The sequence below is a fragment of the Oculina patagonica genome, chromosome 11 (genome assembly GCF_052425735.1).
Source record: "Oculina patagonica isolate OP01 chromosome 11, crgOcupat, whole genome shotgun sequence".
NCBI classification, from domain to species: Eukaryota; Metazoa; Cnidaria; class Anthozoa; order Scleractinia; family Oculinidae; genus Oculina; species Oculina patagonica.
The window spans coordinates 5,469,850-5,477,382 of NC_135768.1; the positions used below are offsets into that span (position 1 = coordinate 5,469,850).

Genomic DNA, 7,533 nt, shown 5'->3' on the forward strand with positions numbered 1-7,533 from the left:
TTGTACTTGACATGTTGTACGTGTTCTGAGGGCGAATGGGAAAATATGGCCGACACTTCCAAACATAGTTACGTCGAATAAACGCTGTTTGGTAACATAATCAAACAAGTTTCGGATCAATATTTCTTTAGACGATCAGAACGCGTTCAGATAACTAGACAGCGCTTGGAATTGCCGGCAAATCAGTGAAATTACGAGAAGAAAAGAACATAGTCGAAGGCGACGAGGAATGGCGGCACGGTGATTTATAATTGTTCTTCTCAGACGAAAACATGAGCACTGCAAAGAGGAAAAGGCGAACTAATAGGTAAGTTTGTTTATGATTGTCCTTTTTTCACCTTATTTGAGGGAAATGCAGCGATGGGGAATGAGATTTATTATCCGTGCGCGGCAAATCACAAGATACAATAGTGTTATGTTCGGCTACATGTCGAGCTGCAGTGATGCTTTTCAATTCCTGATCGCCTGAAAAAACAGTTAGCTCGGATTCTTTTCGATTACGATACGAGACAGAAAGAAACTATTAACAGTTAGGTCGATCTGTTATTTCATGTGTTTTCTGCCGTATAGAGCCGGAGTGTATTTTGTCTGCTCCAGTATCATCTAAAGAAATTGTACGGTACATGTATACGTGAGGTTTTTCCGGTGTGCATTTCCGAATTCTAGCGTTTCAGAGTCTTTAGTTGTTCGCTCCCCACGAAGCGCCAAACTTTAGCTCTTCTCAGCAATGGTATAAACAAACCCACCAGCCGGCAAACTGCGTTAAATTCGCCGCTATGAGGAAAGGGTGGTAGAAACAATTTGCATTATTTGACAGTCTTAACAGACGCATCGGCAAACCCCGCGAAATGGACATCTTTTTAGCTCGTTTCTAGTGTTTCAATTGTGCTTATTTTGCTTCGGAATCTAGACATCCAGGCATAAAGGTCACAAACCTGATCGTTTTACGTTTGAATAGTATGCTATCTTGGTGTTTTTTGGCTCGTTAGTTTAAGCTTATATTCGATGCTATACGGCAGATAAAGTGCTGTATATCTAATGATGACCTTTGACAGCAACAAAATAGTTTTACTCTTTTAAGCGTTCAAGCAAACGTGGAAGTGAAAAGGGACGGTTTACTGTATTATCGGCGAAATAAATAACAGCTACGCACTTTCGTGCACGATTTGCCTGCGGCCGATCAAAGAAAATCTTTGCAAGCATTCTTCTTTGGCTAAAAAACTATGGGATGGGCTACCGGCTAGCAAGAACTTTATGGGACGATTTTGGCGGATCTTTTTCTTAGCTTTGCTTTAGTTTTTAATAAATCGTCGGTTGTAAGGTCGTAGTAGTGATTTTTTCGCGCCGGTTTGGCCCACTGCGGCGAAATAACGCTTTTGTTATGTGAAGTCCGACCCGCGCCATGTTTGTCTTTTACGAGTTTTGGGCTGATGGTCCAAATTTTACCTCCGATGCACGGAATCATTTTCTCGCGTTCTATAAGTCGTAGGAACATGTTTCTTGCATATTTAGAAACTTTGAACCTTAGAAAAACGTTTTATAATATTTTCGTGGGTGTTTTTACCATATTTCAGATGAATCGGGTTCCTTCATTTCTCGTCACCACGGTCATAATAATTTGTGACGGGGGAAAACAAGTCTTGAGACGATCTATATTACTGCAAGCTTTTTTAAGCGTTTTGTTGCGGTTTTCAACAACCAGTGCTTGATTCTCGAGAACTACTCGAATTTTGTAACTGAAAAGAGCGATTTTAGAGTAAAATTTTTACAGACAGGGGGTCTACAACGAGAAAAAAAGCGCGTTAACTCACAACTCATTGAACATTTTTGAAATGTTTCAGGCAATTTACATATTCAGCTGGCTGTCAAAATAATTCGTTCCTTTTTGTTTCATGGATAATACACATGGTTCTTTATCTTTGGCGTGCTTCAATTGATTCTTATGCAAATTGAGAGTGGAAGTTTTCGCATTCGATGTTCATTAAGGTGGAAAAAGGCATTCCGTGAGCCAAAGTGTGAAATCGACATCTCTGTTCCAATGCTGTCACGGAGAAATTTTCACCTCGAGTCGAGTTCTTGTTGACTTTTGTATAAGCGCAGTTTCAGTAACTCTTGGATGACCGGCAACTTGCATATTCTTTTACCTTGGTACTTTAGGGAAAAAATAAACATCTTTTGTTATTTGCTTCTCGTTGTATTTTCCTTGTTTATCGTTTTTTCGTGTCTGGGAAAAATGGTTGCGGTTTTGTATGCCCCTTTGCGTAAGCGAGAGGTCGAGTAAAATGCATTCCAGACGCCAGAGATTGAAAAGGTATCCTTACGTTTGAGTACTTCGATCCTCTGTTTATGAGGGGATGGAAAACCGGGAAACCGTTACATTCACAAACTTCAAGTGCTATTAATTAACAAAGAGGAAACACGAAATTTACATATGGTAAATTTCATCCATTTCTTTGAGTTTACTCTGATTTTTATCTCATGGACTCGTTTTCAAACAGCATGTCTAATTATTTAGTATTCAACAAGGGCCAGAATTACTGTACTTTGGGGATGAATCTTGAAATCACTTCATTTCTGACATCCTGGCAGAGTAAGTGAAGGTGTGATGACAGCTTCTCGAATGAGTTGGCATAAAGAATTTGAGTAATGTATTGAAGTCTTGAATTCAGCAGCCAAAAACTAATTGCTTTCTGAGTGCTTTTGCAGCTATCGGTGGATTCTGTTACTGTAAATCAAAGCTTGCTTTGAAAGTTTATCAGTAAGGTTTGCGTTGGACTTCTTCACCGCACACACATGCACACACAAGAAAGAAAAATTAACAACACTATTAACTATGCAACACATTTTTTGTGTATGTCAAGTCCTTTCCTCTAAGAAGATTAACCTTAGAGCATTCCTTATCCCGTATACTTCCATGGATGTCTGGAAATTTATTATTATTTGTTTAAGAAGGATTGCTTCTGAGTCCTTTTTCGCCCTTTAAGATATTTCCGAGTTCACAACTTTCTTTGACATACATACTGAGCGCATAGTTTCATTTGGCTTCCATGACCAGTTTCATTTTGTAAGATAAGATATTTTTATCAGTCAACATGACCTCCCTGCTGCTTTCTATCAGAAGAATGATTAACTTTGTCTTTCGTATAGTGAGAAAAAATGCAAAAATTCCTGTGAAGTTAGATCATCAATTAATTCCGGGTTGACATTTTTTAATTTTATTTTTTTTCCTGGCTTGTTGATGTCTGGTTCGCAATTATTTTTCTGTCTCGCTTTAAAAGTTCTACACTTGAGAATAAACAAACTTTAAAAGTGCTTTGTCACAGATTTTACCAGATTTTTGAACAGCCAAAGTTTGCATAATTTGTGTCGTGAGAAACCTTAAAATAATGGTCCATTTTTATACAAAAATTGCTATATTAGAGCACTGAAACTGTTAAAAAGCATCTTTGGCTGTGGATGGCTTGGGTGAAAAAAAAGATTAATGCTTAACTTTCCAAATTGTCAAGCAGAACTTGACTTCTATCTGCAAATTAAGGTTAGCACTTCCTTTAGATGTTCAAAGATAGATGTTTTTTATGAGTTAGATTGCCTACTACTAATTTCAGAAACAGTTTCAACTAAAAATCTGAGAAATCCCTGTGACATACAGTAGCCCCTTTACATATGTAAACCTTTAAGTCGCAAGAGTATAACCAACATCAAATGTTTTCTCAAAAATTATACCACACTGAGAAAAGGTTATGAGAAATTACTGATCACAAAGGGATGCAGTTGATCTTTAACAAATTCTCCCAACTCATACTACATGTATATGAGGATCAATCAGGAAAATTTGTATGTGGATATTGAGGGCAGGGTTTGTTTGAAACAACATGTCGCTAAAATCAATAGTTTGGAACTGTGTTCAATTGTGTGTTTGTTCTTGGCTAGACTGTTTTTGCCATAGGCCATTATGATGAAACATTTTTTTTTTACGTTTTTTTTTGCTAGGTGATTTTTTTGCCACTTACACGTACATGTAGGGAAGATTGAAAAAATAACTGTGTAATTAAGTTGATGGGAGTTACTTTTTTAATAAAATTTTATTTTGCATCTTCTGAAGTGCACAGAGACCATGTGACTGCGAGGCACGAAAGGCAGGGCCTGCTCAAGTGTTTTTATTTAACTGGAGTGCTTATGGCAGTGTAACATTTTGCTTTGGCTTCTTTTATATGTAAAGATGTTAGATCTAATGCCAACGAAAACAATTATTAAAAACAGTGGTTTCTTAGTGCGATAGAATGTACATGTAGCTTTGTAGCCAATGAGAGCTTGCGCAGAATCTGAACTGTTTTTTAGTTTTACAGAGTGAGTAACATAATTATTTATTTGTATTGTGAGTGCTAGCAAAGTTAATTGTTTGTTTTACTTTTTTCCAGCCTCAAAGGGTCCTTAAATCCTTCAAAGCGGCATCGTGATCGCTTTAATATTGAATTGGACAATCTTGCAAAGCTGTTACCATTTCCACATGATGTGATACAGAAGTTAGACAAACTATCTATTCTGCGACTCTCTGCTAGCTATCTAAGAGCCAAGAATTTCTTTAAAGGTGTGTATAACTTAAAAACAATTTTTTACATATTCAAATAACAGTTAATCCTGCCCAAATGTAGGCACCTGCAAATGATTGGCGGCCAACCCAAAAATGCGGGGGGGGGGGGTAACATGTAATAGACTAGCATCCCATCTAGGGGGAGTAGAACACTGCAAATTAAATTCCGTTGCCCTGGCATGGGTGAAACTGACACAAAAGACTACCAATTTTTTCCAAGCTGAACCTGTAGCAAAACAGCAATATTAGTGAATTTTATCCCATACATTGAAAGCTAACACAACCCAAACTAAAAATATAAAAAATGCCTACTGTTGAAATTGTCAAGGATTGATACAAATTTCCAAATTCCGAACATCATTCCTGTCAAATTAACAGGCATTTAGTGTTGCTTTGTATGAAAAATTGTTAAAAGAAAGCTTTGTTTGTTTCAGGGGCCATTAACTCCAAAGTAATTAAGATTCCATCACTCTGCATTTTATTTCAGAATTTAGTCGTTAACATTCTACTGCTGAGGGGGCTGACAAATAGTCAAAAATAAATTATCATTAATTACCATCAAGTAGTTGTTTTTATTAATATTTCTTGCTTTTATGTTCAAAAAGTGCAAGGTAGTTTAAAAAATAAATCAATTATTAAGGGATGCTGTCAGTGTAAAGCTTTCTTGAGTTTTCATGTACATTTTATGTTTCCCAATATTTATTTAGCTTGTTTTTTCCTGCGATATTGGTAGCTTCCTTTAAACCACACGATTGTTTCACAAACATGCCTAGACACAAAACCAAACATTTTCTCCTTTCCTTTCTCAGGTCAGCAATGGTCAGAAGAGAATCAAGTTGGAAGACTTCCCGATCGTAATGGAGACTTTGAGGGCAATGGGATTTTTTCTAAACTTCTTTTAGATGTGAGGGTTTTTTATTTGAATTAATAATTATTTTAATTGACTGTAACCAGCTTTGCAGATATTTTGCTTGAGTGCACAATGGCCATGATCCGTTCACACTTAATCTGCTAAGTGAATACATGCTTTACGCACATGCAACGCACATGCAAAATGTTCATATATTGAATATGTTATACAAATATTATGGTTTTAATCGCAATTTTGGAATAAGATTTTATTTACCATATATCCTTAATGTACACTGTAGTTATGCGGGTAGGTACAATATATGTGAACATTTTTTCTACTTTTTTCGAAGTTTTTTAATTGTTGGAAGGTACTAAATTTGATTGTTCAAAACTCTATGATTTGCAATATTTGTTCATTACTGAAAAGGTCTGGGCTTTGTTTGTTTTTGCTTTGTTTTGTTTTGTTTTTTCACTTGTTTTAGGTACTCAAAAGACCCAACCATGATCTGTTGCATGTCTCAAGAACAAAACTTGAAAAAAAAAATTATAGTTTAATGAAAGTGTGACAATAATTGAAGCAAAAAGTTAGATATAAATTGCAGAACAAATAGTTGATGCTGTAAACCTTGACCTGTTACGTTGTAATGGTTACCCTCCGCACTCGCTTGCGGCTCCCACAGAGCTTTGGCACCTTCCCCACACTCAACAATTGGTGATTTGTTTAATAAACTTCAATGACCTGTCGCAAATTCTCTCACAACTTTGTTTTAAAGCCCATGAAGAAAATTAACAGCTAGCTCTAGGTGTTATTCTTTTTGTTCATGTTTTTCATGTTACATCCAAGAAATTTGGGATGCAATGTGATTAAGACATTATTCACACGTTGATGATTTTTTGTTTAATTTTCATTACCTCATGGTTTGTTTGACAAGTGCTTTTTTACTTTTTTTTCAGGCCTTGGATGGTTTTGTTATCGTACTAACCAGAGATTTTGAAGTATTCTATGCATCTGAAACTGTCCAGGAGTATCTTGGGCTTGCGCAGGTAATTTAAAATTCTTGCTTAAACAATCTGTTCAGATTATTTTCAAAATAACATACTTTAAGCCAGGGATTTCCTTATTTAGAGCTTACAGTGTTTGAAACTGACTTATGAAGTTTCAAGAAGATCAAGACAGAGATGTTATAATTTTGGCTGGCGCAATTAAGATTTTATTTGCATATTATTATTGGAAGATACAGATGATATAGTGTAATACTTTGTGCGAGAAATTTATAAAATTCTGAAATTACATTAATATGTGAATTTCCTTTGTGGTATACATGTTGACAGACAATATGTTAATAAGCACTTATTACATTAGATTTTGTAATATTAAAATTTAGACCTGTTCATTGCATATGTCGTGGTTTAAATTTATCTTTGGTTTAAAATTTTTCAAACCAGTTTGATTTTTATTTCCTTTTGTTTTAGATTATGATAATTATTAATCTGAGACATTGAAAACTAAAAATCAAACTGGTTTGAAAATTTTTAAACCCATTAAAGGTAAATTTAAACCACAACACATGTATGCATGCAATGAATTATATTTTATCTTATTTTTTTCTGCTAAATTTTTAGTTAACGTGTATAGTAATCTTGTGACGTTTTTCTTATTTACTTGTTTAATTAATGTTACAGATTTATTTCTTGTAAGCTTGTTTTTAATACACAAGCTTAAAACAGCTGTCGTGTGTTTTTGTTAAGAACTAAACGATGCACATTTATCTTGATTGTAATAAATTTGGTTTCACACCTGTAGCAGATAACGAATCAAGTTTTTTAACATTTTGGGGTAAATAATTTTTAAACGTGGTCGCCTTTCAAAACATTCTTTTTATATCTGTAGTATTAGGTTTCTTTTTGTTACATCCAATTTCTGAAACATCAATTTTCATGATAATGTTTTGAAAACCCTTGCCCTTTAAGGTTGGAAGGTGATATTTAGGAAATGCTATACATATCAATAAACAATTGATTGAAAAAATTTGTGTGGCTACCATAATACTACAGTCTAAAATGAATATCAGATTAAAAACATAATATCA

General features: G+C 35.0%; 1 pseudogene across 1 annotated transcript in view; it reads left to right on the plus strand.

Annotated features, from left to right (window-relative positions):
- LOC144630569 (uncharacterized) overlaps positions 1 to 7,533 on the plus strand; it is a 21,649-nt pseudogene continuing 14,116 nt past the window's right edge. Inside the window, exons 1-4 of the transcript XR_013566576.1 lie at positions 1 to 307; positions 4,419 to 4,588; positions 5,401 to 5,495; positions 6,398 to 6,487. The product of XR_013566576.1 is annotated as an uncharacterized LOC144630569 (transcript). The remainder of the gene's footprint in view (positions 308 to 4,418; positions 4,589 to 5,400; positions 5,496 to 6,397; positions 6,488 to 7,533) is intronic.